The 27,650-nt window shown below is 38.3% G+C and overlaps 1 long non-coding RNA gene across 1 annotated transcript in view; it reads right to left on the bottom strand.

Annotated features, from left to right (window-relative positions):
- LOC101127982 (uncharacterized) overlaps positions 1-27,650 on the bottom strand; it is a 341,199-nt gene that overhangs the window by 312,879 nt on the left and 670 nt on the right. Inside the window, exon 2 of the long non-coding RNA XR_002006576.2 lies at positions 25,881-25,972. This is a non-coding gene — a long non-coding RNA (uncharacterized lncRNA). The remainder of the gene's footprint in view (positions 1-25,880; positions 25,973-27,650) is intronic.

The raw sequence follows: 27,650 nt of genomic DNA, 5'->3' as shown, positions 1-27,650 counted from the left end.
CAAGCCAGCAAAAGACATGTAGGAATTTTAAATGCATATTGCTAAGCAAAAAAAAAAAAAAAAGCCTATCTAAAAAGGATATATACTGTATGATTCCAACTATATGACCTTCTGAACAAGGCAAAACTATGGAGACAGTAAAAAGATCAGTTGTTGTCAAGGGTTCAGGGGAAGGAGGGATAAATAGGTGGGGCACAAGAAATTTTTAGGGCAACAAAACTACTTGTACGATAGTGTACTGATGAATACATGTCACTACACATTTGTCCAAACTTATAATGTAAAACAGTGGACTCTAACATAAACTTTAGTTAATAATAATGGATCAGTATATGGGAACTCTGTACTTTCTGCTCACACTTTGCGCAAATCACTACACAGGTTCCATATTATATATATATATGCAATATATATACTTTATTACATATATAAATCATTGCAGTGATATTTAAGTACAAATTGTAAGAAACAAGTACTAAGGTATTTGAATCAGGCAGAGAAAGAGGCAATAATTAGGTGTAAAATAGTTGATCCAAACTTTGAAGGATTGTAGAATTTGGAGAAAAAAAAAAAACAGAAAAAAAAGATACAATCTAAGCTACTGAAACAAAACAAAGAAAGGCACAAAAGGGGAAACACTACCAGTAGGGGTACTTCTATCAATAATAATGAATATTATAAATATTCATATATGACACTGAAGAAATTGGCCTTGATTGGGCTTGTGATTTATTACGAATTCAAAAAATAATTTAATTGACCAAGACACTGTGATAGGGTCACAACGTTTCCAGATGTTCCTAGTCATCAATTCTGCCCTCCAAAGGCTTGCTGGATGGCATGTGCTGCCACTCTTCAAAGTCATAAAGATGAGAATTCATGATTTCATAAAACAAAGAGTAAATCAAGGAAGTAGGGTAAACATTTGGACAGCAGACTGCACAACTCTACCAACCCCCACTACTGCTAGTCAGGCAGAACTTTCTGGCTTAGGTGTCAGCACAGCAGCCCCACTCCTACCTGAACTCTGCCAGGTGACACAGTTCTGTGTTCTTCTGGGAAACACCTGGACAACAGTCCATGCTATTTCATCCACCCCTGCTGCTCCTAGCCAGACAAGACTTATTGGTATGGGTGGCACCCAAGCAGGGGAGGAGCCCCCACTCCCAGAACACTGAGAGGAGTGAGACACGTGAATTCATGGGCCGATGAGGGAACAAGATATGCCTCCTTCTGCAGGGCCAGTCGGGAAAAGGTATGGCCTGTCTGCCAACCATGGCCTCTCCCTGAGGGAAAGCAACGTGAGTGTGGCACCAGTTATCAGAGGAGGCTCCTCCAAGGCTCTGGAGCAAACCTGTAAAGATGTCATCTCTCTCCCCCCATCATACAGCACTACCGAGAACGTGCTAAAATACAAAAGAGCCACATGACTGAGAAAGAACCTATCTGCCAGCCTTCACTATTAAGTGCCATCTACTGGATCACAGTCCAAATTACAATGCCAAAAATATTTTGCCAGTACACAGTGTCTCTGAAACCCTAGGGAAAAATCCAGCCACAAATAAAGATCCTATATAGAGCCTTGCACTCTGAAAGTACCTAGAAATGAAGCCAACTGACTATATTTATCTTACACCATAGTTAAAGGAACACCAGCTCTCTCAGATGAGAAAGAATAAATGCAAGACACTCTGGCTTTTTCCGGCAACTGAAAAAGCCAGAGTGTCCCCTTACCTCCAAACAAATGCACTAGTCCCCAGGCAATAGTTCTTAACCAGACTAAAATTATTGTAATGACAGAGATAGAATTCAGAATCTGGATGGCAAGGAAGCTAATTGAGACCCAGGAGAAAGTTGAAAAACAATCCAAGGAATCCAGTAAAATGATTCAAGACCTGAGAGGTAAAATAGTCATTTTTAAGAAAGAACCAAACTGAACTTCTGGAATTAAAGAATTCACTATAAAAATTTCATAATATAGTCAGAAACATTAATGACAGAATAGACCAAGCTGACAAAAGAATCTCAGAGCTCAAAAGCAAGCTCTTCAAGTCAATCCAGTCAGACAAAAATACAGAAAAACGAATTTCAAAAAATGAACAAAACCTCCAATAAATATGAGATTATATAAAGAGACCAAATCTATGACTCATTGACATTTCTGAGAGAGAAGAGGGAGTAAACAACTTGACAAACATATTTAAGGATATAGTCCATGAAAACTTCCTCAGTCTCACTAGAGGGGTGGACATGCAAATTCAAGAAATACAGAGAACCCCTGTGAGCTACTGTACAAGATGACCATCTCCAAGATACATAGTCATAAGATTCACCAAGGTCAATGCAAAAGGGAAAACCTTAAAGGCATCTAGAGAGAAAGGTCAGGTCACTTATAAAGAGAATCTCAGCCGGGCACAGTGGCTTACGCCTGTAATCCCAGCACTTTGGGAGGCCGAGGCGGGTGGATTGCCTGAGCTCAGGGGTTTGAGACCAGCCTGGGCAACGTGACAAAACCCCGTCTCTACTAAAAATACAAAAATTAGATGGGTATGGTGGCACATGCCTGTAATCCCAGCTGCTTGGCAGGCTGAGGCAGGAGAATTGCTTGAACCCAGGAGGCAAAGTTTGCAGTGAGCCAAGATCATGTCACTACACCCCAGCATGGGTGACAAAGCAAGACTCTGTCTCAAAACAAACAAACAAAAAAAGAATCTCAGGAAACCATCAGTAGGCATCTCAGCAGAAGCCTTATAAGCCAGAAAGGAAATATCCTCAAAGAAAAGAAATTCCAGCCAAAAGAATTTCATATCCCTCCAAACTAAGCTTCATAAGCAAAGGAGAAATAAAATTCTTCTCAGAAAAGCAAACATTAAGGGAATTCATTGCCAACAGACCAACCTTAGGAGAGATCCTTAAGGGAGTGCTAAACATAGAAATGAAAGATTGATACCTGCCAGCACAAAAACACACTGAAGTACATAGCCCACAGAAAATACAAAGCAATTATACAACCAAGTCTGCAAAACAACCAGATAACAACATGATGACAGAATCATAACCTTACATATCAATACTAATCCTGAATGTAAATGGTTTAAATGTCCCACTTCAAAGGCACAGGGTGGCAAAGTAGATAAAAACACAAGGCCCAAAGTAAAGGGAGAAAGATCTACCATGCAAACAGAAAACAAAAAAGAGCAGGAATCACTACGTTTATGTCATATAAAACAGACTTTAAATCAATAACAATCAGGAAGCACAAAGAAGGGCATTACAAAATGATAAAGGGTTCCATTCAAAAAGAAGACTTAACTAGCCTAAATACATATCCACCAAACACTGGAGCACCAAGATTCATAAAAAAAAAGATCTTCTTGACCTACAAAAAGACTTGACCAGTCACAGAATAATAATAGGGGACTTTAACACTATTTGACAGCATTGGACAGATCATTGAGGCAGAAAACTAACAAAGAAATTCTGGTCATAAACCTGACACTTGAACAACTGGACCTAATAGACATCTACAGAATACTCCACCCCCAAACCACAGAATATACATTCTTCTCATCTGCACACAGAACATATTCTAAGATTGACCACATGCTTGGTCATAAAGCAAGTCTTGACTTCCAAAAAAATTGAAATCATACCAAGCACACTCTCGGATTAGTGCAATAAAAATAGAAATCAATACCAAGAAGATCTCTCAAAACTACACAAAAACATGAAAGTTAAACAAATTTCTCCTGAATAACTCTAGGATGAACAATGAAATCAAGGCAGAAATAAAAAACATTATTTAAAATTAATGAAAACCAAGACAGAACTTACCATTATCTTTGGGGTACAGCTAAAGCAGTGTTCAGAGGGAAATTTAGTGCTAAACACCTTCATCAAGAAGTAGAAAGAGGCTGGGCATGGTGGCTCAGGCCTGTAATCCCAGCACTTTGGGAGGCCGAGGCAGGTTGATCACTTGAGGTCAGGAGATCAAGACCAGCCTGGCCAACATAGTGAAACCCCATCTCTACTAGAAATACAAAAATTACCTGCGCATGGCGGCAGGTGCCTGTAATTGCAGCTACTCGGCAGGCTGAGGAAGGCGAATCGCTTGAATCCGAGAGGCAGAGGTTGCAGTGAGCCAAGAGCATGCCACTCCACTCCAGCCTGGGCAAGAGAGGGAGACTGTCTCTCAAAAAAAAAAAAAAAAAAAAGAAAGGAAGAAAGAAGAAGAAGAAGAAGAAGAAGAAGAAGAAGAAGAAGAAGGAGGAGGAAAGATCTCAAATTAATGATCTAAAATCACATCTAAAGGAACTGGAAAAAAAAAAAGAAAAACCAATTCCAACACTAGTAGATAAAAAGAAATAACTAAAATCAGAATCAGAAAAGAACTACACAAAATTGAGATGCAAAAGTCCATACAAAAGATCAATGAAACTAAGTTTGTAATTCAAAAGAATAAACAAAATTTAAAGACTGTTAGCTAGATTAACTAAGAAAAAAACAGAGAACATCCAAATAAGTGCAATCAGAAATGACAAGACTGATCCCACAGAAATACAAAAGACCTTCAGAGACTATTATGAACATCTCTACTCACACAAATTAGAAATCTAGGGGAAATGGATAAATTCTTGAAAACATACAACCTTCAAAGATTGAACAAGGGAGAAAGTGAAAACATGAACAGAACAATAACAAACTCCAAAACTGAATCAGTAATAAAAACCTAACAGCCAACAAAAGCCCTAGAACAGATGGATTCACAGCCAAATTCTACAAGACATACACATAACTGGTACGAATCCTACTAAAACTATTCCAAAAAATCAAATAGGAGGGGCTCCTCCCTAACTCATTCTATGAAGCCAGTATCATCCTCATGCCAAAATCTGTCAATTTTCATCTGAAAATCTAAAATTTCATCTGAAATTTCATCAAATTTCAATCTGTCTTTTCATCTGTCAGTGAAAAAAAAAAAAAAACTTGAAGCCAATATCCCTGGACAAACATAGATGCGAAAAACCTCAACAAAATACTAGCAAACTGAATCTAGCAGCACATCAAAAAGCTAATTCACAACCAGGCGTGGTGGCTCACACCTGTAATCCCAGTACTTTGGGAGGCCAAGGTGGGCAGATCACTTGAGGTCAGGTGTTCAAGACAAGCTTGGCCAACATGATGAAACCCTGTCTCTACTAAAAATACAAAAAATTAGCTGGGGGTGGTGGTGTGTGCCTGTTAACCCAGCTACTCGGGAGGCTGAGGTGGGAGGATTGCTTGAGCCCAGGAGGCAGATGTTGAGGTGAGCCAAGATTGCACCACTGCACTCCAGGATGGGCGACAGAGCAAGACCCTGTTTCCAAAAAAAAAAATGTGACTTCACCAGGATCAAGTAGGCTTTATTTCTGGTTTGCAAGGTTGGTTCAACATACACAAATCAATAAATGTGATTCACCACATAAACAGAAAAGCAGAAACCCTATGATCATCTCAATAGATATATTAAAAGCTTTTGATAAAACTCAACATCCCTTCATTATAAAAACCCTCCACAGACTAGGCATTGAAGGAACATACCTCAAAATAATAAGAGCCAACTATGACAAACCCACAGCCAGCATCATACTGAATGGGAAAAAGCCGGAATCATTCCCCTTGAGAACTGGAACAAGACAAATATGCCCACTCTCTCTACTCCCATTCAACATAGTACCGGAAGTCCTAGTCAGAGCAATCAAGCAAGATAAAGAAATAAAAGGCATCCAAGTAGGAAAAGAAGTCGTCAAACTATCTCTGTTCACTGACAACATGATTCTATACTTGGAAAACTCTGAATACTCCATCAAAAGAGTCCTAGAACTGACAAACAACTTTAATAAAGTTTCAGGATACAAAATCAATGTAGAAAAATCAGTAGCATTTCTATACACCAATAATGTCCAGGCAAAGAGTCAAATCAAGAACACAATCCCACTTAACAATGGCCACTAAGAAAATGAAATACCTAGGAATACAGCTAACCAAGGAAGTGAAAGATCTCTACAAGGAGAACTACAAAATATTGCTGATAGGAATCAGAGACAACACAGATAAATGTAAAAACATTGCATGCTCATAGACTGGAAGAATCAATATTGTTAAAATAGCCATACTGCCCAAAGCAATTTACAGATTCAATGCTATTTCCATTAAACTACCAACGTCATTCTTCATAGAATTAGAAAAAACTATTCCAAAATGGAAACAAAAAGGAGGCTGAATAGCCAAAGCAATCCTAAGCAAAAAGAACAAAGCCAAAGGCATCACATTACCTGACTTCAAACTATACTATAAAGCTACAGTAACCAAACGGCATGGTACTTGTACAAAAACAGACCCACAGACCAATGGAACAGAATAGAGAACTCAGAAATAAAGCTGCACACCTATAACCATCTGATCTTCAACAAGGCCAACTGAAACAAGCAATACAGAAAGGAATCTGTATTTAATAAATGGTGCTGGAATAACTGGCTAGAAATATGCAGAAGAATGAAACTGGACCCATACATTTCACTGTATACAAAAATTAACTCAAAATTTATTAAAGATTTAAATATAAGACCTCAAACTATTAAAACCCTAGAAGGAAACCTAGGAAATACCCTTCTTGGCACAGGACTTAGCAAAGAACTTTTGACTAAGTCCCCAAAAGCGATTGCAAAAAAAAAAAATTGATAAATGAGACTTAATTGAACTAAAGAGCTTGTGTACAGCCAAAAGAAACTATCAACAGAGTAAAGAGACAACCTACAGAACGGGAGAAAACATTCACAAACTACATATCCAACAAAGGTCTAATAATAAGAATCTATAAGGAACTTAAACAAATCAACAAGCAAAAACCAAATAGCCCTATTAAAAAAAATGGGCAAAGGACGCAACAGACACTTCTCAAAAGAAACATATAAGCAACCACAAACAGATGAAAAAATGCTCATTATCACCAATCATCAGACAAGTACAAACTAAAACTACAATGAGATACCTACTCACACCAGTCAGAATTGTTATTATTAAAAAGTTAAAAAACAACACATGCTGGCATGGCTGTGGAGAAAAGGGAATGCTTACACACTGTTAGTGGGGATGTAGATTAGTTCAACCATTGTGGGAAGCAGCTTGGAGATTTCTCAAACAACTTAAAATAGAGCTACCATCCGACCCAGCAATCCCACTACTGAGCATAAACCCAAGGAAAATTAGATCATTATACCAAAAAGACATATGCACTTGTATGTTCATAGTCACGCTCTCCACAATAGCAAAGACATGGAATCAACCCAGGCGCCCATCAATGGTGGGTTAAAGAAAATGTGGTATATGATATACATATGATATACATCATGGAATTTCATGTAGACATAAAAAAGAACAAAATCATATCCTTTGCAGCAACATAGATGGAGCTGGAGGCCATAATCCTAAGCCAATTAATGCTGGAACAGAAAACCAAATACCATGTGTTGTCACTTGTACGTGGGAGCTAAATATTGAGCACATCATAAACATGGGAACAATGTACACTGCAGATTACTAGAGTGGGGGAGGGGATGTGGATTGAAAAACTACCTCTTGGGTACTATGCTCACTACCTGGGTACAATATACCCAGGTAACAAAACTGCACATGTACCCCCTGTATCTAAAATAAAAGCTGAAAAGAAACTAGTCATCCCTGACAAAGGCTTTCTTGTCCTACTACTCACTATATACGCATTAAGATTGACATACACAGCTATGTGCTCTTAATGGGGAAAACTGTTTCTGCTTGGACTATTTCCTTCTGCATGAAATAGCGCTGTTTGGGTCTGAAATATTTTATCCACTTTATTTCTATTCTACTTATTTGTTGGTATGTAACCATTCACCTCAGCCTACAGGTGTAAGTAGCTATTGACATGGGTGCTCACTCTGTATTGCTCCTTCTATAGGGAATTGCGTGACAAAGAAGGAGAAGTTTTAGCCATTAATAGCCCCAAGGTTTGGCAAGGCCTGATAAGGAGCACTGGTCTGGAGTAGGGTGTCTGAGGGTTGAGAACCCTAAATGGTTATCTAGTTCATTTCTATGATACAGGGATCCCTTGCACAATAATGTCTCAGAAAAGTGACTATTCTCATGTCTGCTCTGTACTTCACAAGACAACCCATTCCATTTTGGAAAATTACTATGCTAAAAGTCAGGAGAACAAGAAATTATATATTCTGTACCTCAGTTTAGTTCTAGCTATGCCTTCCAAAGGCACATAAGTCTAATTCCTTTTTATATAATAGATATTAAATTGCTTGAGGACAATAATTGCATGCTCATTTCTTTCAATGATTCTTCATTACATTATAGTTTCTGGATTCTAGAATAACATAGTCATTCTGTTCTGCAGAGAAATTTGGGTTTGGAAGCCTAAAGTTTAAACTTACACCATGCCTACAAACACTTGGCCTTTGCTTCCCTTCCCCACAACCAATTTGAAAGGAAAAGTTGATTATACTGAATATGTCATGACTAAATGCATGATGATTAAATAGACCAAAAAATATACAGATATAAATGTATGTGAATAAAATATAAATGTAAGAATAACAGCTACAAATACAAATATATATGAATAGACCACCAAAAAGTTGTATATTTTATACAGCCTAAGCCCCTGTTTTGGCTGAATCTAGTTTTTTCAACTATAAAATCTAAGAAATCTCTATTATATATCATTAGATTTAAAAAGGCAGATGCAGAAAATCATGTATTATGTTACTATTTTAAGTTTTTTAAAAGAAAATATATGTTTCTGTGTGGATGCAATTACTATGGATATAATATTGCTGGAAATATATTAAGATACTGGTAACAACATTAGTTGCCTGAGAAGAGAGGAAGTTGGTGAATGAATAAGGCCAAGGGTGTGTAATCAACTTTACAGAAGCTTTTGCAACTTTTGAATTCTTAATTGTGCGGCTATATTTCATAATCATAAGTAACATTAAAACTTAAATAAGACAATAAATAAAAATATAAAGTAATTAAACAAAGAATCACACAAATGCCAGAATAAAACATGTCTGGTGCATTTTCTCTCACCAGTAGTATGATGCATGGCCTATTAATTAAGCACATGGGAAAATGAAATAATCCAAGTACTGAATTCAGTCCCCAAATTGCTGTCTTCCAAGGTTCACATCCAGACAAAGATTCATCCTTATATATACACAGACATGGAGGATGTAAAGTAATCCTCGTGTTCAAGTTTCAAAATTACAGTTCTATATTAAATATAATTATTTTTTAATTTTCATGCCTTTAAATATTTCATCACATATTGGATTGTGCATGTACATCTTGGTTGGAAGTTTCAAACAATTTAAAATGATGATATCATTGCTCATTTTAGCAATGTCAGTAACTAACATGATCAATGGTTTGATAAGATTGATAATCAGAAATATATTTTTAAAGGTATAAGAAAATTACCTTCAAATTGTAGCGTTTGTTTCATAAAGCCATGAACAAATACACTTTCTTCCATTGTTGAGATTCAGAATGTGACTGAATCATTATTTTTCAGTAAGTCAAAAACTAAGGGAATAACACACGGATGTGCATTGCAAGCACAGTCATGTTAGGAATTTGTAACCTAGCATAATCCAATGACAGGTTTAGAAGTAACTCTTTCAACTAAATATATGACAGACCAATTGTATCAAATAACTGCCCCTACTAAATATCAAGTTATAAGCAGAAATCATCGAGTCATTAAAGATACTCTATTCTAGCTCTCATATACAAATCTGTTCATTTAGCATATATTCACTGACTGCCCTCTATATGGCAAGACAGTGAAAACAAACAGAAAACATGGTCACTGCCTTCGAAGAGTTCCTATCCCAGTAAAGGAGGGAGAGAGAAAAATGTACCAACACTGCAAAACACCAAAATTACTGCTCTAATAGAAGCAAACGGACGTGAGTACAAAAATTTTGTGGTGGCCCAAGAGAGGGAACTGTTAATCTACTTGGCAAAGGGGAATGGGGAGGGATCTTTAGGAAGATGCTACCTCTCACAGTAATAAAGCTTGACAGTGGCAGAGCCTTCATTCCAATTTAGATCTCTGGATTTCCAGGTAGTATTCATTTTGCTACACTGTTCCCTAACAAACTGATCAAAGATCACTGATACTATTAGCTACAGCACACACGCATGTGAGTGAGATTTAATTTAAGCAGTGTTTTAAGTAGTGTCTTGCTAACAATTACCTACTACACAGAATGAAGACCTTTTCAACAACTCAAACTTTATACCTAAAGCACTTAACACTCATACACATCCATACTGTGATATGCATATGTGTGTGTACATATAGTTTCACACAGAAGTTAACAGAGATCAATAGCTAGTGATAAGTATTATTTCAAAGCTAGAGTCCAATTCTGTTTATTTACAATCACTTTGGTGCTGAAAGCTTATTAACTAACCAGCTGTTAGACTGCGCTGCCCCAAAGCCATTATCCCAGCAGGATACTATACTTGGATTGGAACCAAAGATGAATCTTTTCATTATCATCTTCTTTCTTATTAACAAAAAACATTTCAGAGGGATTACCTGGCTTAATTGGCTAATTCAATACATAACTAACATGGTTACTTAGATTATCCAACTATACTACCCTCATTAAATGTATGCAAAGAAAGCAATTAAAACCTCTGATGCTATGCGTGACAGGTAAGAAGTAAGTACTAGAGCACACCAAATGTCAATTCCCATCAGGTGGCAAAAGACTAAGTTTGGCACTACAGTGGATAACTCTTACTCTTCCACACAACTGAAAATACTGTAGTAATTTAAAGCTTCAAATCGGCTTTAAAGAAAGAATGGCACAGTATTCAGGCTCAGAGATAATGGCAATAATAATAGTTAAAGATCAGTGGACAGTGCTACCCAATTAAAATAAGAAGATGCAGCTCGTGCCCAAGTCTTGGTATTCTCAAAGCTCCATCAAGCTCCTTTAACAGGGTATGGTGGCTCCCACCTGTAATCCCAGCACTTTGGGAGGCTGAGGAGGGTGGATCATTTGAGGTCAAGAGTTTGAGAGCAGCCTGGCCAACATGGTGAAACCTCATCTCTACTAAAAATACAAAAATTAGCCAGGCATGGTGGCACATGCCTGTAGTCTCAGCCACTCAGGAGGCTGAGGCAGGAGAATCCCTTAAGCCCAGGAGGTGGAGGTTGCAGTGAGTCGACATCGTGCCACTGCATGCCAGCCTGGGCGACAGAGTGAGATCAGTCTCAAAAAAAAAGAAAAAAAAAAGAATGGCCTTTAAGATAACATGAAAATTTTTGTTAAAGTGAAGCATCTATCCTCCCAGAATCAGGTATTCTTCACAGAGGTTATATTCAGCAGCATGCTCTTAGAAATAGAGCTTGTGTCTAACGTTTAAGTGGTGCCAGCCAGGCTCATTCCCCAGTCCCTTAGCTATTTATGCTGCCACACGTGTAACTAAAACTTCTCCTATTATGTCACAAGCCTGGAAAATACACTGTTATTATTCCATTATTTTTATCAACTTAAGACCACACAAGTTTTTTTAAAGGGTAAAAAATAACACCATCTTCTTTCTACATCATGACACGCTAAGATGGAAGAAACCAAAATGCTATTATTTTTCCTCAAGCTATGCTGCTCCTGACCGCCTTTTATTCCTCCCTGATGAATCCAATAGGCTATTGTTATAAGAAGACATCTAAAGTAATATTTCTTTTCCATATGAGTTATATAATCCTAAATGTCCAAACGAATGAAAGCTGGCCATTCTATTTCTAAAAGAAGTTAGATTACTGTTAAGACCTAAATCACATCAAAATAATCACACAGAGTACAAATAGAAAAACAGTATACGTGTGTGTGTGTGTGTGTGTGTGCATACACACGCACATATATATATACATACACACAAAAGAGCTTATTTTATGAAAGACTATTGTGATGAAAGCAAACTAAAGGCAACTGAACCATGGTCACAAATTATTTTGTTGTGATGAAAATTGATTCAAAGAACTTCAGAGGTGGGGAAAGGAGTTGGTAAAAGGATTATTGAGAAAAGAGACAAGACTTTTTCTTTAAACTCAATAGTCATATTAGCAATTTATGAACTTGATTATACCTTTGAAATGAACAATAACTCAGTAACAACTCCAAAAGAAAGACAGTATATTTTTATGATACGGGATAATCATATTGGCAATTCAAAGATGTAATAAACATGACTCAAAGAAGAAACAATTCATAATAAACATAAGCTGAGTACAAATTTCTTGTAAGACAAAAGTTTTTTTAAAAAACTAATTCAAAAAGCCATGAAAAACCTTCATCACATCAAACCTCATTCTCAGAAAATACAAAGAAAATTCTTGTATTTTCCTCTTTCTCTGTACAGAAATAACAAGAATCTTAACACGCATAATAATACAATAAAGTAAACTAGGATTGCTAAGTCATTAGTAACATAAGTGACTCATGAAAAAGTGAACTAATATTCATCTAGAGTTACGCATTTATCATTATGGTTTTTTAGATTGCTTTTCTGGTCGTTGATTATTATCTTTCTGTTTAAGAACTTTAGCCTTAAAGCTTAAAGAAGTAATTATGTCTTTAAATATTACATTCAAATATCTTAAAAGATTAAAAGAAATACCTGCAACATATACCTCTTTGGACTTCATTTAATTGTATTTATTCAACTATAGAAACTTTTCTTCTCACGTACAGAGGACACAGAAATAATTATTTCCACCTATCTTTCTGTCATGAATTAGTCCAGTATTAGCTATAAACAGAAATTGAACAAATTCTTTACAAGTTCTTTGACTCTTTGTTTCTTTAAAATGCAAAAATACAATATATTTTGAAAGCAGTTTTTATATCAATTATATAAATATTTCATATATTTATATATGTTATGTATATTTAATGTAGGTATATGTTATGCTATTAATTTCTTTGCAAAAACAATAGAATGCATTTCACATGTTGATTTTAGATTTTTGCATACTTTCTAGTATTAAATGTAGCAAACTGCCTTTAACTGCAATTACAACTCACCAAAAATTAGTATGATTTCCACATATCAGACTAATATTATAATAAAATCTTTTAATTTATTGATTACTAAGTCAATTTTTAAAAGATCTAAAATAAAAAATTTAACATGTTATAGCCAAATGAAAGCTTTGAAAACAACTATAAATTTTACTTTATTCAATTATATAAATGAATTGAAACTTGCATTTCCATAATAGCATTTGAGATGAAATTTGTTGATAAAGATTCATTTTCTTTTAATACTTCTTCCTTTCAAATAGGTACAAGACTGATTTGTCTAACCCTGGGTTCTGCTAAGTAGCAGAACCCAGCAGTTTTATTCCAAAGATGCAGAGTGGCTATCTAACCTCTGCTGCAATATTGTCTCCTAGGACACCAACATGAAGCTTCTAGAAATTAAGATACATTGTCCTGGATCAACCACTATAACAAAAATTGAAAGTTCTTTATATATCTGGAAGACCGTATCTATTGAATTCCTCTGGAAATATCAAACAATCACTTTTAGACAGGAATTTACATTTCACTTGTTTTAAAATAATGTACTTCCAGTTGGTAAATGGTCACAATCTGTGTCCAGAAAATAGACGAACAACAACAAAACTCCAAAAGAGTAATTTTCGTCTTTAGTGTGTCCCGAGAAGCAGATTTCTCATTGGAAACAATGCAAACAAGAGGAGAGTGCAGCAACATCACAAAAGTATTGAAAGAAAAACATCCATCATCCTAGAAGTTAAAATCCAGTGAAAATAACTTTCAAAAACAAAGATGAACTAAAGACCTCAAAATATATGTGAAAATTAACTCAAAATGGATCACAGACCTAGATGTAGAACCTAAAACTGAAAACCTCTAAAGTAAAATAGGAAATATCTTTGTGACACTGAGGCAAAGATACATTATTAGGTTTCTGCAAAAGTAATTGCAGTTTTTCCCATGGAAACTAATGGCCAAAACCACAATTACTTTTGCCCCAACCTAATAGCTACAACACAAAAAGCACAATCCATCAAAAATTAATTAATTAATATTATACACAACAAAATTAAGAACTTCTCTTCAAAAGACACCATGAAAAGAATGATAAAACAAGCATCAGCATGGGGTAAAATATTTGCAAGCTGCATTTCTGATAAAATGGCTTGGATCTAGAATATATAAAGAATTCTCAAAATGTGATAATAAGAAAAGCTTACTATGGGAGGTTACAAATATGTTAATTTGCATGACTGTAGTAATCATTTCACTATGTAAATGTATATGAAAACATTAGGTTTTACATCCTAACTACAGAAAATTTTTAAAAAGAAATAAAGCAGTTGAAAAAATTTTAAAGGTTAAAAAAAAATTTTTTTAATGAGCAAAAAATGTGAATAGATGCTTCACCAAAGAAGATCTACAGAAGTCAATAAAGCATATGAAAAGATGCTCAATAAGTCAATAAGCATATGAGAAGTATTTAATACTATTAGACATTATAGAATTGCAAATTAAAACCACAGTGTGATACTACTAAGCCTTTTAAAATGGCTAAAATGAAAAAGACTGGACCAGTCTTCTGGCTAGGATGGGAAGTGAATAGAATTCTCATCTACTGCTGTTGGGAATGTAAAATGGTATAAGCATTTTGGAAAACAGTTTAGCAGTTTCTTTTTCTTTTCTTTTTTTTTTTTTGAGACAAAGTCTCGCTCTTGTCCCACAGGTTGGAGTGCAATGGCATGATCTCGGCTCACTGCAACCTCTGCTACCTGGGTTCAAGCGATTCTCCTGCCTCAGCCTCCCTAGTAGCTGGGATTACAGGCACCTGCCACCATGCCCGGCTAATTTTGGTATTTTTAGTAGAGACGGGTTTTCACTATGTTGACCAGGCTGGTCTCGAACTCCTGACCTCAGGTGATCCACCCACCTCGGCCTCCCAAAGTGGTGGGATTACAGGCGTTAGTCACCGTGCCTGGCCAGCAGTTTCTTAAAAAGTTAAATACACAGCTATGTGACAAAACTAGTCCACTTCTAGGTATTAATATTTACCCAAGAGAAATGGCAACATAGGTCCACATAAACACTTGTAACATGAATGCTCAACAGCATCCTGACAAGTAACAGCCAAAACCTGGAAATGGCCTAAATTTTCATTAACAGTGAAATGATAAATAATATTTCATGAAATGGAATTTTAACTTCAGCAATAACAATAAATGCTTTATTGATGAATGCAAAAACGTGAATGACTCTTGAAATAATCTGAGTTTAAAATGTGATATCATATGGCAAAAGGGATTTTTCCAACATCATTAAGGTTACTAATCAGTTGATCTGACTTAATCAAAAGGGAGATTGTCCTTTTAGACATAACTTAATCTCATGAGCCCTTTAGATTTGGGTCTAGCAGTCGGAGACAGAGAAAATCAGGGTTTTGAAACACAAGAAGGTTTTGACACACCTGACTTTGTACATGGAGTGAACCAGTTGGCTAAGAATCACAGGCAGCCTCCAGAAGCGGAGAGAGGCCCATCAGCTGACAGCCAGCAAGGAAACAGGGACTTCAGTCCAATAAGTGCAAAGAATTGGATTTGGCTAACAACCTGAATGAGCTTGAAGAAAGACTTTCAGCTCTAGATAAGACAGTCCTAATCAACACCTTGATTCTGGTTTTATGGGACCCAGAGCAGAGAATCCAGTCAACCCATACCCAGACTTCTCATCTACAAAACTATGAGCTCATAAATAGGTGTTGTTTTCAGCTGCTAAGTTTGCAGTAACTTGTTTTGCACTAAAGGAAACTAATACACATGGTAAAACTATGGTAAAAGAAATATTGTAAAAATATCAGTACCTACCCAGCAGCAATCTATAGAATGGAAGAAAGTGAAAAGTAGTGGATGCTGTAGGAGTCTCACTTGTCTTGGCACTCACCATGCCAGTACATGACCATAGTAGTGAGAAAAAGAAAAGCAGCTCCTGATAGCTGGGAGATTGACTGGTACTATCCAATAAGACACAGTGTCCTTCTGTTGATCATAACCAGTTTCACAGAACACCAATAGTGGACAAGTCTACTCCATGACAATGATGGATCAAAATGAACACAAGACCACTTGGTGATCATGTCTGAACTCAGACAAAAACAAGAACATTGTCTAAACTCCCAAAATGAACAAACATCTCTCTATCTGGGCTAATATAAGTGAGAATTACTTCTTTACCAATTACGGCTGTAGCTTGCTTTTGTTCTTCTCTCCTTCAAGCTAAGAATTCTAGGCCGGGAGCAGAGGCTCAAGCCTGTAATCCCAGCACTTTGGGAGGACGAGGTGGGCAGATCATGATGTCAGGAGTTCGAGACCAGCCTGACCAACATGGTGAAATCCCCATCTCTACTAAAAATGCAAAAATTAGCCAAGCATGGTGGCACATGCCTGTAATCCCAGCTACTCAGGAGGCTGAGGCAGGAAAATCACTTGAACCTGGGAAGCAGAGGTTGTAGTGAGCCGAGATCGTGCCTCTGCACTCCAGCCTGGGTGACAGAGCGAGACTCCATCTCAAAAAAAAAAAAAAAAAAAAAAAGAATTCTAAAGATATCCAGACATAGGATGATCTATGTTTCTGGCAACAGAAAATCCCAGAGCAAATCTCCACTTCCTAGAACCTCTTCCTCGTTACCTGACATGAGACCAAATCCTGTAAATCCTTTCTAATACTTGCTTACTGAGATGCTCCACAGTTCCCCCACAGCATGCACTCTCACTCACTGTGATGAATCAATCAACAGAGAGTTCTTCAACCACAGGAGGGCTCTTGCTATCCCACTTACCCTCTGCCTGGGTGCTTTCTCCTAGATTTGCTTACTGGCATGGGGAAGGGTAGAAATAAACTGTTGGGGAGTTAACAGACTTACAAAAAGTCCTCATTCAATGGGAGGAGGTGGAGGATAAATCTCCAAGCTTCCTCACCCCCTAAGGGAGATAACTCAGAGATCTCCAGTGGAACAGGGCCTCAAAATGTATGGATGGGCTTCAATCAACTTCTGCAGGCCAGGTCTTCATAAAGGCTGAACAGGCAGGGCTCCACAACAACTGTTTCAGCACTGACCGAGTGATGAAGTTAAATATTAAAAGCTGAGACAGCCAGTGCCCTTATACAAAGGCTGGAATGTAACAAAAGCCCATCAGGAATTTTGCCTAGGCCTCTCCTGGGCCTTGAAGCATGACGAGATAATGAAGGAATTCTTAACATGACCCATTTAAGTTTAAACAACTTTTACTGGGGGTCTGAAGAAATTCCCCAGGCCTCCGCAAACAAGTTTATTGGGTCTGAAGGAACTCCCCACACCTCCATGATTTGGCAGGGGAGAAGATAAGGGAATCATCCCAGCACCTGGACGCATTTAGATTAGGTAAGTGTACTGAGGCTCCAGAGGAAGGTCTTCTGAACTCAGATCTTAGTTACAGATTAGAAGAAGTTAATCACTTATCACTTTAGATGAATGTACACTTATACATATAGCTTAGAAGGTATATAAGCTCTGGAAAACTTTATAATTTTGAGTTTGTCTGGTGATATTTTTACAGGCCTTCTCCCTGTACCTGGTTACAGGAATAAACTCCCCTCTTTCCCAGTTCATCTGCATCCCATTACTGGCCCACAGGAATAAGCAGCCCAGCCCTGGGTTTGGTTCCGGAACAAACTGACCTTAAAAAAAAGGAGATTATCACTAACAGCAGCCAGAGAGAAAGGTTGGGTTACACACAAAGGGAAGCCCATCAGACTAACAGTGGATATCTCAGCAGAAACCCTACAAGCCAGAAGAGAGTGGGGTCCAATATTCAACATTCTTAAAGAAAAGAATTTTCAACCCAGAATTTCATATCTAGCCAAACTAAGCTTCATAAGTAAAGAAGAAATAAAATCATTTACAGACAAGCAAATGCTGAGAGATTTTGTCACCACCAGGCCTGCCTTACAAGAGCTCCTGAAGGAAGCACTAAACATGGAAAGGAATAATTGGTACCAGCCACTGCAAAAACATGCCAGATTGTAAAGCCCATAGATGCTAGGAAGAAACTGCATCAACTAATGGGCAAAATAACCAGCTAACATCATAATGACAGGATCAAATTCACACATAACAATATTAACCTTAAATGTAAATGGGCTAAATGCCCCAATTAAAAGACATAGACTGGCATATTGGATAAAAAGTCAAGACCCATCAGTGTGCTGTATTCAGGAGACCCATATCACATGCAGAGACACACAAAGGCTCAAAATAAAGGGATGGAGGAAGATCTACCAAGTGAATGGAAAGCAAAAAAAAGCAGGGGTTGCAATCCTAGTCTCTGATAAAACAGACTTTAAACCAACAAAGATCAAAAGAGATAAAGAAGGGCATTACATAATGGTAAAGGGATCAATTCAACAAGAGCTAACTATCCTAAATATATATGCACCCAATACAGGAGCACCCAGATTCATAAAGCAAGTCCTGAGAGACCTAAAAAGAGACTTAGACTACCACGCTATAATAATGGGAGATTTTAACACCCCACTGTCAACATTAGGCAGATCAATGAGACAGAAAGTTAACAAGGATATCCAGGAATTGAACTCAGCTCTGCACCAAGCAGACCTAATAGACATCTACAGAACTCTCCACCCCAAATCAACAGAATATAAATTCTTCTCAGCAACACATTGCACTTATTCCAAAATTGACCACATAGTTGGAAGTAAAGCACTCCTCAGCAAATGTAAAAGAAATGTAAACTAGTTCAACCATTGTGGAAGTCAGTGTGGCGATTCCTCAGGGATCTAGAACTAGAAATACCATTTAACCCAGCAATCCCATTACTGGGTATATACCCAAAGGATTATAAATTATGCTACTATAAAGACACATGCACACATATGTTTACTGCAGCACTATTCACAATAGCAAATACTTGAAACCAACCCAAATGTCCATCAATGATAGACTGGATTAAGAAAACGTGGCACATATACACCATGGAATACTATGCAGCCATAAAAAAGGATGAGTTCATGTCCTTTGTAGCAACATGGATGAAGCTGGAAACCATCATTCTGAACAAACCATCACAAGGACAGAAAACCAAACACCACATGTTCTCACTCATAGGTGGGAACTGAACAATGAGAACACTTGGACATAGGGCTAGGAACATCACACACTGGGGCCTGTCCTGGGGTGGGGGATTGGGGGAGGGGAGCATTAGGAGAAATACCTAATGTAAATGACGAGTTAATGGGTGCGGCAAACCAACAGGGCACATGTATACCTATGTAACAAACCTGCATGTTGTGCACATGTACCCTAGAACTTAAAGTATAATTAAAAAAAAAAAAGGAGATTATCCTGGATTATCTGAGTGAGCCCAGTGTAATCACAAGGATCTTTAAAATGTATAAGAGGAGGCGGAAGAGTCAGTACACACTGAAGCCATGTGAGAAAGACTCAAATGGCTTTGCTGGCTTTGAAAATGGAAGGGGACAACAAGCCAGGGAATAGGGATAACCTCTAGAAGATGGAGAAAGAAAGAATATGAACTCTCCCCTAGAGCCCCTAGAAAGTGATATAGGAGTTAAGAAGATATCACTTAGGCAGATAGTAAAGGTATGGGAATCCTCAGTAAGGCTTTTCTTTTTAATGAAAAGCAGCCCCAAATCATTTCCTAACAAAGAGCAGCCTGTAAAGTCGAGCCATAGACACAGAATAGATAAGCAAGCTGGGAGCTTCCCTGGGTGAATGACGGCAGGAACTAGTGACTAATACCATGTTCAAGATGGCGGCTCCATCTACTCTTCTCTGCCTTACGTGTACAGTAAGGAGCAGACAAGATGGCACTGGCCAAGGGGAGAGTTCATTTGCATAAGATTACGGTGGGGCAACCAGTCTTCCCCTTGTGCTATGTAAACATCATACCTGATTGAACCAATCTGTAAGCCCCACTAAATCAGACACCACCTCCTCAAACGGGACTATAAAATCTGGCACATTCACTGCCAGCTGGTCTTTTCTGCTCAGAAGACCCCTCTCTATAGAGAGAGCTGTTTTTCTTTCTCTTTTCTTCCGCCTATTAAGCCTCCACCCCTAAACTCTTCATGTGTGTCTGTGTCCTAAGTTTTCCTGGTGCAAGACTATGAACCCCAGGTATATACTCCAGACAACATAGCCGCTTCAAAAGGAATGCAGCACTGTTGACCATTTGATTACATCCCAGTGAGGCTCATTATGTTTGTATGTAATGTATGTATGTATGTATGTATGTATTTAGTAGAGATGTTACTCTACTCTACTCTCTATGCTACTCAGGCTGATCTCAAACTATTGTCCTCAAGCTATCCTCCCACCTCAGCCTCCCAAAGCTCTACGATTATAGGCATGAGCCACTGTACCCACCCAAGACCCACTTTGAAATTCTGTCCTATAGAACTGTAAAATAAAAAAACTGTGTGGTTTTCAAGCCACTAAGCTTGTGGTAATTTGTTATAGCAGCAATAGAAAGCTAATACAGTTACTTATATACACAAGACGGACCAAAGTGAACTAATACAATTAAACATCCCTAATCTGAAAATCTGAAATCTGAAATGCTCCAAAATCCAAAACTTTTGAGCACTGACATAATATCACAAGTGGGAAATTCCACACATAAGTACTTAACACAAACTTCGTTTCATGTACAAAGTTATTAAAAATATTGTTTAAAATTACCTTCAGGCTATGTGTATAAGGTATTTATAAGGCATAAATGAATTTTGTGTTTAGACTTGGGCCCCAGCCTCAAGATATCTTATTATGTATATGCAAATATTCCAAAATTTTTAAAAAATCTAAAATCTGTGAAACACTTCTGGTCCCATGCATTTCACATAAGGGATACTCAACCTCTAGAAAGGACGGAGAAAAAGAAATAGTGATAACAAATAATTAGAGTTTTATTGAAAGGAAAAGAAAGGAGGAGGGAAAATACTGATTTGTGAAAGAAACTGAGTTCACACTTAGGATGACTACAGGGTTATATCACTGCATCCAATGTCTAACAAGCAGTTTGAAAAATGAGAATAAAGCATAGGTGAGCAGTTAATTACACAGATATAAACATAGAGGACAAGTCCGTAATCTTAAATTAAATTGATTTCCTGAAGAAGAGTTTATACAAAAGATCAGGAAAACAGAGACTGAAACATGAACATTTTGAGGACAGGACAAGGAACAGTGAGGTAGGAGAACCAGTCAGTGCAGTAGTACAGAAGTCAAGAAAGAACAAAGTTGCAAAATGCAGCTGGTTCTCAAAAGTTCTAATTGCAGCTGTAGAGAACAGGCCTAATAAATGTTTATTTAGGTTGAACAATTAGTGACATAAACCCTTCAAGACTTCACAGTAGAGGAGTGGAGGAAGTTAAATGCTTATCTTATGTAAAAACAAGCTTTAGCAGTTCCCACCCACTTGCTCCTACATCCCTGGGAGCCATCTTTATTTTTACTCCACACCCACCTGGCCACAGAATTTAGCCTTCTTTAAATTCATCTGAAATAATGCACCTATGCAGGGCATTAATGAACAATGCAGATTTACTGAAGCTTTTTAAGAATATGAAGTGGTGGAATTATAAATCACAGCCTCCATAAAACAACTTAAATACTCCAGTTAGATACAGAACCTATAGTCTCCCAAAAGCTCCCTTCTCAGCCATACCACACTGGTGATTCTCTTTATTCTCTCCCTCCTTCATTTGTTTGTTCTTTCTTTCTTTCCTTCTTTTTTTTTTTTTTTTTTTTTTGAGACAGGGTCTCACTCTGTCACCCAGGCTGGAGTGCAGTGGTGTGATCTGGGATCACTGCAACCTCCGCCTCCCAAGCTCAAGGGATCCTCCCACCTCGGCCTCCTGAGTAGCTGGGACTACGGGCATGCATCACTACACTCAGCTGATTTTATTTTTGTTTTGTTTGTTTGTTTGTTTTCTAGAGGCAGGGTTTTGCCATGTTACCCAGACTGGTCTTGAACTCCTGGAATCAAGAGATCTGCCTGCCTTGACCTTCCAAAGTGCTGGGATTACAGGCAATGTGAGCCACTGCGCCCAGCCTGGATTTTCTCTAGCACTTTAAACTTCATCACCTTCCAAGTGGTGAACAAGAATTAAAGTGCTCTAAAATTCCATTGTCCCGAGTGGTAGACAGTAGTCATATGTGCTACTGAGCACTTGAAATGTGGCTGGTCCAAACCAAAATGTGCTGGAAGTGTGAAATACACACTGGATTTCCAAGATTTTGTATAAAAAAACAGATGTTAAAGTATTTCATTAACAACTTTTTATATTGATTGCAAGTTGAAATGATAATATTTTGGTTATACTGAGTTAAATAAATATATTATTAAAATTAATATCATCTTTTTTTTTTTTTTTTTTTGAGACAGAGACTCACTCTGTTGCCCAGGCTGGACTGCAGTGGCATGATCTCAGCTCACTGGAACCTCTGCCTCGCTGGTTCAAGCCATTCTCCTGCCTCAGCCTCCTGAGCAGCTGGGATTACAGGTGCCTGCCACCACGCCCTGCTAATTTTTTTTTATTTTTAGTAGAGATGGGGTTTCACCATGTTGGCCAGGCTGGTCTTGAACTCTTGACCTCAAGTGGTTCGCCTGCCTTGGCCTCCCAAAGTGCTGGGATTAGAGGCATGAGCCACCACACCCGGCCTCATTTCACCTTTTTAATGTAACTAGCAGAAAATTTAAAGTAGCTTCCATGGCTTATATTATATTCCTATTGGACAGCACTGTTCTGGAAATAAAAAGAACTTCATGTTAATAAGACTAACCCTCCATGGAAGGCAGTTTAAGAATAATCTTCTAAGAGGCTAATCGAATTACTTCTTACAAAAAGAAAACAAAACACAGAAACTTTGACCAAAAAGGATTCAAAAGCCAGGTGTTAAACGAGCAAAATATTTCTCCATCTCATTACACATGCTACCTCTTTATGAAGAATTTTGCCCCATGCCAATTATCAGTACTGGGAAAGAAGAGGAGTCATGGCTGGTGTCCAGGTGGCCCAGTTCTGTGAACCTCTATCCATTTAGGAGACAGCAGAGAAAAGCTGATAGCCCTGGAAGTCAAGCAACCTACAGGGGAACTGAATCTATAACCACAGCCTCATTAGCATAGCCTATAGCTCCCATTGCATCCTGTAGTTAATACCCTTATCAACCCAAATCCCACTATAATTATTTGTGTAATTAATTATCTCCACCACACAAGGCTGTGAGCTTTGTGAGGGCAGGGATCCATGTCTGTCTTGTCATCCACATATCCACAATACCCAGTAGCATGCAGAGTAAGTGCTCAATAAGTATTTATTAAATGGATATTTAATGAAAATCAAATTAACTAGTTTTTCTGCTCAGTGCATCTGGAACCATATATCTATCAATGAACTTCCTAGTTTGGAAATGCTATATAACCTATTCCTTACGGAAGAGTTAGAAAAGTGACAACTGATGACTATATATAAATCGATTATTCTAATGATAGTAGGCTATACTAATAAGAATATTAATAGCTAACTTTTACTAAGTGTTTGTCAGGTAATAGGTGTTGTGATAACCATTTAAAGATCTTTAAACATCTTTCACTTACTCATCACCACAATTTACCACGTAGGTACTACTGTCATTCCCATTTCACAGATGGGGAGATTGAGACTTAGAGAATTTAAGCAATTTGCACAAAGACACTCAAAGAGCAAGGGGTGGTGCAATTAAATTTAATCTGACACTAGAACCTGAGACTTAACTACGCAAGATGATTCTTCACAGACACATGACTAAGTAACACCAATTGACACGAACTGACATTGTTGATCACTCCTTCCTCCTTTAAACATTGTCTTCACCTGGCTTTTAGAAGACTGTACATTCCTGGACCCATCCTATGTCAATAGCTGCTTCTTCTAAGTCTCCACTGCTGGTTTCTCTTTCTCGCTCCCCCAAGTCACATGACTTGATTATCTAGGACATCCTAAAATACATAAAAACACCTCCCAAAAATTGCCCCTGGGAAATAGAAGGCATTTATCCATAGGTGCCCATTCCCCATTGGTGGATCATTGCCTGGGGATGTTAACGCCACCAAACTTCCCAAGGGCCAGGGGTGTGTGTGTGTGTGTGTGTGTCAGGAGTGATGGCATCTCAACCCTATCTGAGCACTGTTCCTGAAAAGGATACTTGCTGATGTTCACAAAACAATGTCAGTGTTCTATCAGGCCAATTTCCTCCAGTTGATACAATATATGGTAGGACCAGTGGAATTCCACGGTCGTGTGTCATTGTCACACCTCTTTTACCATAAAGTGTGTCCTTTAGTTGGAGGCAATACTTCAGAAAATCATGTGTTTGGGCTGGGGGTGGTGGCTCACGCTTGTAATTGCACCACTTTAGGAGGCTGAGGTGGGCAGATCACTTAAGGTCAGGAGTTCACAACCAGCCTGGCCAACATGGTGAAACCGTGTCTCTACCAAAAATACAAAAAAATTAGCCAGGTGTAGTGGCAGGCACCTGTAATCCCAGCTACTGGGGAGGCTGAGGCAGGAGAATGGCTTGAACCTGGGAGGCAGAGGTTGCGCCACTGCATTCCAGCCTGGGCAACAGAATGAGACTCTGTGTCAAAGAAGGAAGAAAGGAAGGAAGGAAGGAAGGAAGGAAGGAAGGAAGGAAGGAAGGAAGGAAGGAAGGAAGGCAGGCAGGCAGGCAGGCAGGCAGGCAGGCAGGCAGGCAGGCAGGGAGGGAGGGAGGGAGGGAAAGAGAGAAAGGAAGGAAGGGAGGGAGGGAGGAGATGGAAGAAAGGAAGGAAGGAAGGGAAAGAGAAAAAAGAAAGGAAGGAAGGAAGAAAAAAGAAAAGAAAGAAGGAAAAGAGAGAGAGAGAAAGGAGAGAGAGGAAAGAAAGAAAGAAAAGAGAGAAAGAAAGAAAAAGGAAGGAAGGAAGAGAAAGAGAGAAAGAAAGAAAAAGGAAGGAAGGAAGAAAGAAAAAGAAAGAAAGAAGGAAAGAAAGAAAGAAAAAGAAAGAAAGGAAGAAAGAAAGTCAATCATGTGTTTGTAACTCTGTTATATAATGGCACTGGCAGAGGCACCATGAACAAGACCAGTCATATCAAGGGAAGTGTCAGTTCCGTAAGTACAAACCACGGCTCTCTCCAGGAAGGAAGGACTTTTGTGTAATTGCTCTCCTTATGGAATTTACCATCAATCTTTGCTGCTGATGGGTTGGACATCCAAAGAGGCAGTAGTCATATCGGCTTTAGTAAGAAAGAGCCTTAATTGTTGGGCCATGCACATGTCCTCCCCTTAATATCACTAAGAAAGTCCTTGTTGTCATCTGACTGCAAAGTAACCCACTTCCAGAGTTCTGAGGAGCTGCATTCTAGACTTTCTTCTTACATCAAATTTCTTAGCTTGGTTTCCCTCAAAACCTGAGACAACTACTTATGTGGGGACAGGTAATTTGGGATGTGATCCTAGTGAGAAACAATGAGAGAATGGAAGGGAGAATATAGACATAATACAAGAATGTGTTATTGAAGTTGCTGTTGTGAGAAACCAGAACCCAATTTCACTGGGACTTTTTGAAAAACACACAGAATGGCCTACAAAACTATCTTGCTCAAGTGTAAGAAGCAAGAGCATTTATCCATCAGTGACTGTCACCCCTTGGTTGAAGGGCCCCAGATGTGTTGACTTACCAACACTTCAAAGCTGTGCAGGACAGGAGCTGAGAGAGCTACTGCTGGAATGTGTGAAGTCCAAAGAACCTCAGGGAAGAAAGCAAAGAGGCCTGGTAAATGTGGGAGAGGAGAAGCTGTCAGGGAGAAGAATGTGGAAGATTGCATGAAACTGCCCCCCACAACCAAGTCAGAAATGAGAGGTGATGCTCACAAGATGTGAATCAAGACACCAAAGGTTTCTGATACTACAGAATTATTAATTTCTTAAAAATTTAAAACCAATTCATAGGACCAGGCGCAGTGGCTCACGCTTATAATCCTAGCACTTTGGGAGGCTGAGGTGGGTGGATCACTTGGGGTCAGGAGTTCGAGACCAGCCTGGTCAATAAGGTGAAACCCCATCTCTACTAAAAATACAAAAATTAGCTGGGCATGGTGACAGGCGCCTATAATCCCAGCTACTTGGGAGGCTGAGACAGGAGAATGGCTTGAACCCAGGAGGCAGAGGTTGCAGTGAGCTGAGATGTGCCACTGCACTCCAGCCTGAGCGACAGAGTGAGCCTCTGCCTCAATCAGTCAATCAAAAACAATTCATAGCTGCAAGTCTTTAATTTTATTTACCAAGTGGTTATCATAGGAGTAAATGAGAAGTATTGTAAGAGAGTCGATATTTATTAAACACCTACTCTATAATAAGTACTACTCCAGATAGTCTCTCCTACATTTCACATTTGACATGTAAAAATATTTCACTGACATGGTAGTCAGAGAAGAGCCAGGTGACATTTGAGCAGTGACTGGAAAAAAATGAGGAAGCAAGCTCTGTGGACATCTGAGAGGGCAGTGTTCCATGCAGAAGGAACAACAGCTACAAAGCACTGATGCTTGCTGTGCTTGGGGGCAATTAGAAAAGCTCTGAAGTGTAGCTTGGATGTGATCCATCAAGAATAAGTTCAGTCTTAAAAGTCAGGGTAAGAATTTTGAACTTTAATCTGAGTAAAATGGTAAACCGCTAAAAGGTTCTGCACAGAGGAGTGGCATATTCAAGTTCTAATGGGATCACTCTAGCTGCTGAATGCAACTATGTAGAGAAATAAAGGGAATGCAGAAAGCTATGCTCACGGCTACTGCAATTGTCCAGGCATGAGCAGATGGTACCTTGTAACACCTCTTGTACCTTAAGTTGTTTTATACTGCCATTTACTTGCTCATGGAAACCCCTAATTTCTTCAGGACAGGGAGCTCATACGCATAGTTTATGATATGAGCTATACATATGCCCATTTAATAGATACTTGATAAATAACCACCATATAAATGGCTAACAGTAGCACTAAATTCACATTATACAGTGACGATATGGCATCACTGAAAGGTTTTGTCATTTACCATCTCTTTAGGAAATTTAAGTTCTCTAAGCCTTAATTCCAACATTCCTAAGTGTTGCTAACACCAGCCTAACAACGTTGGCAAGTATTAAACGAAAATGTCTACCCAGACCTTTTTTTCTCACCACCAAAGTAGGTGCCTTGCTTTCTTACAAACCCTCAATCCCAATACAAGACACAAATGCTACCCTTTCTGAAAAGTGCCTGTAAAATTTTAAAAGTTGTCCACAACTGACTGGATTCTAACATACATATTAATCCAATTCATCCCTTTCTGGTATTCAAGGCATGCTTTCAAAAATTGTCCATCTTCGTTACAGTAATATTTTCCTTAATTATTCTCTGAAAACAGCTCATCCCCAAACCGTCTTGGTTTTTACGTTATTACATCGCAGTGGTG

Source organism: Gorilla gorilla, chromosome 5 (assembly GCF_029281585.2).
Source record: "Gorilla gorilla gorilla isolate KB3781 chromosome 5, NHGRI_mGorGor1-v2.1_pri, whole genome shotgun sequence".
In the NCBI taxonomy this organism is placed as follows: Eukaryota; Metazoa; Chordata; class Mammalia; order Primates; family Hominidae; genus Gorilla; species Gorilla gorilla.
Note: the sequence above shows the minus strand (reverse complement) of the source record. Positions and strands in the feature narration are given on the sequence as shown.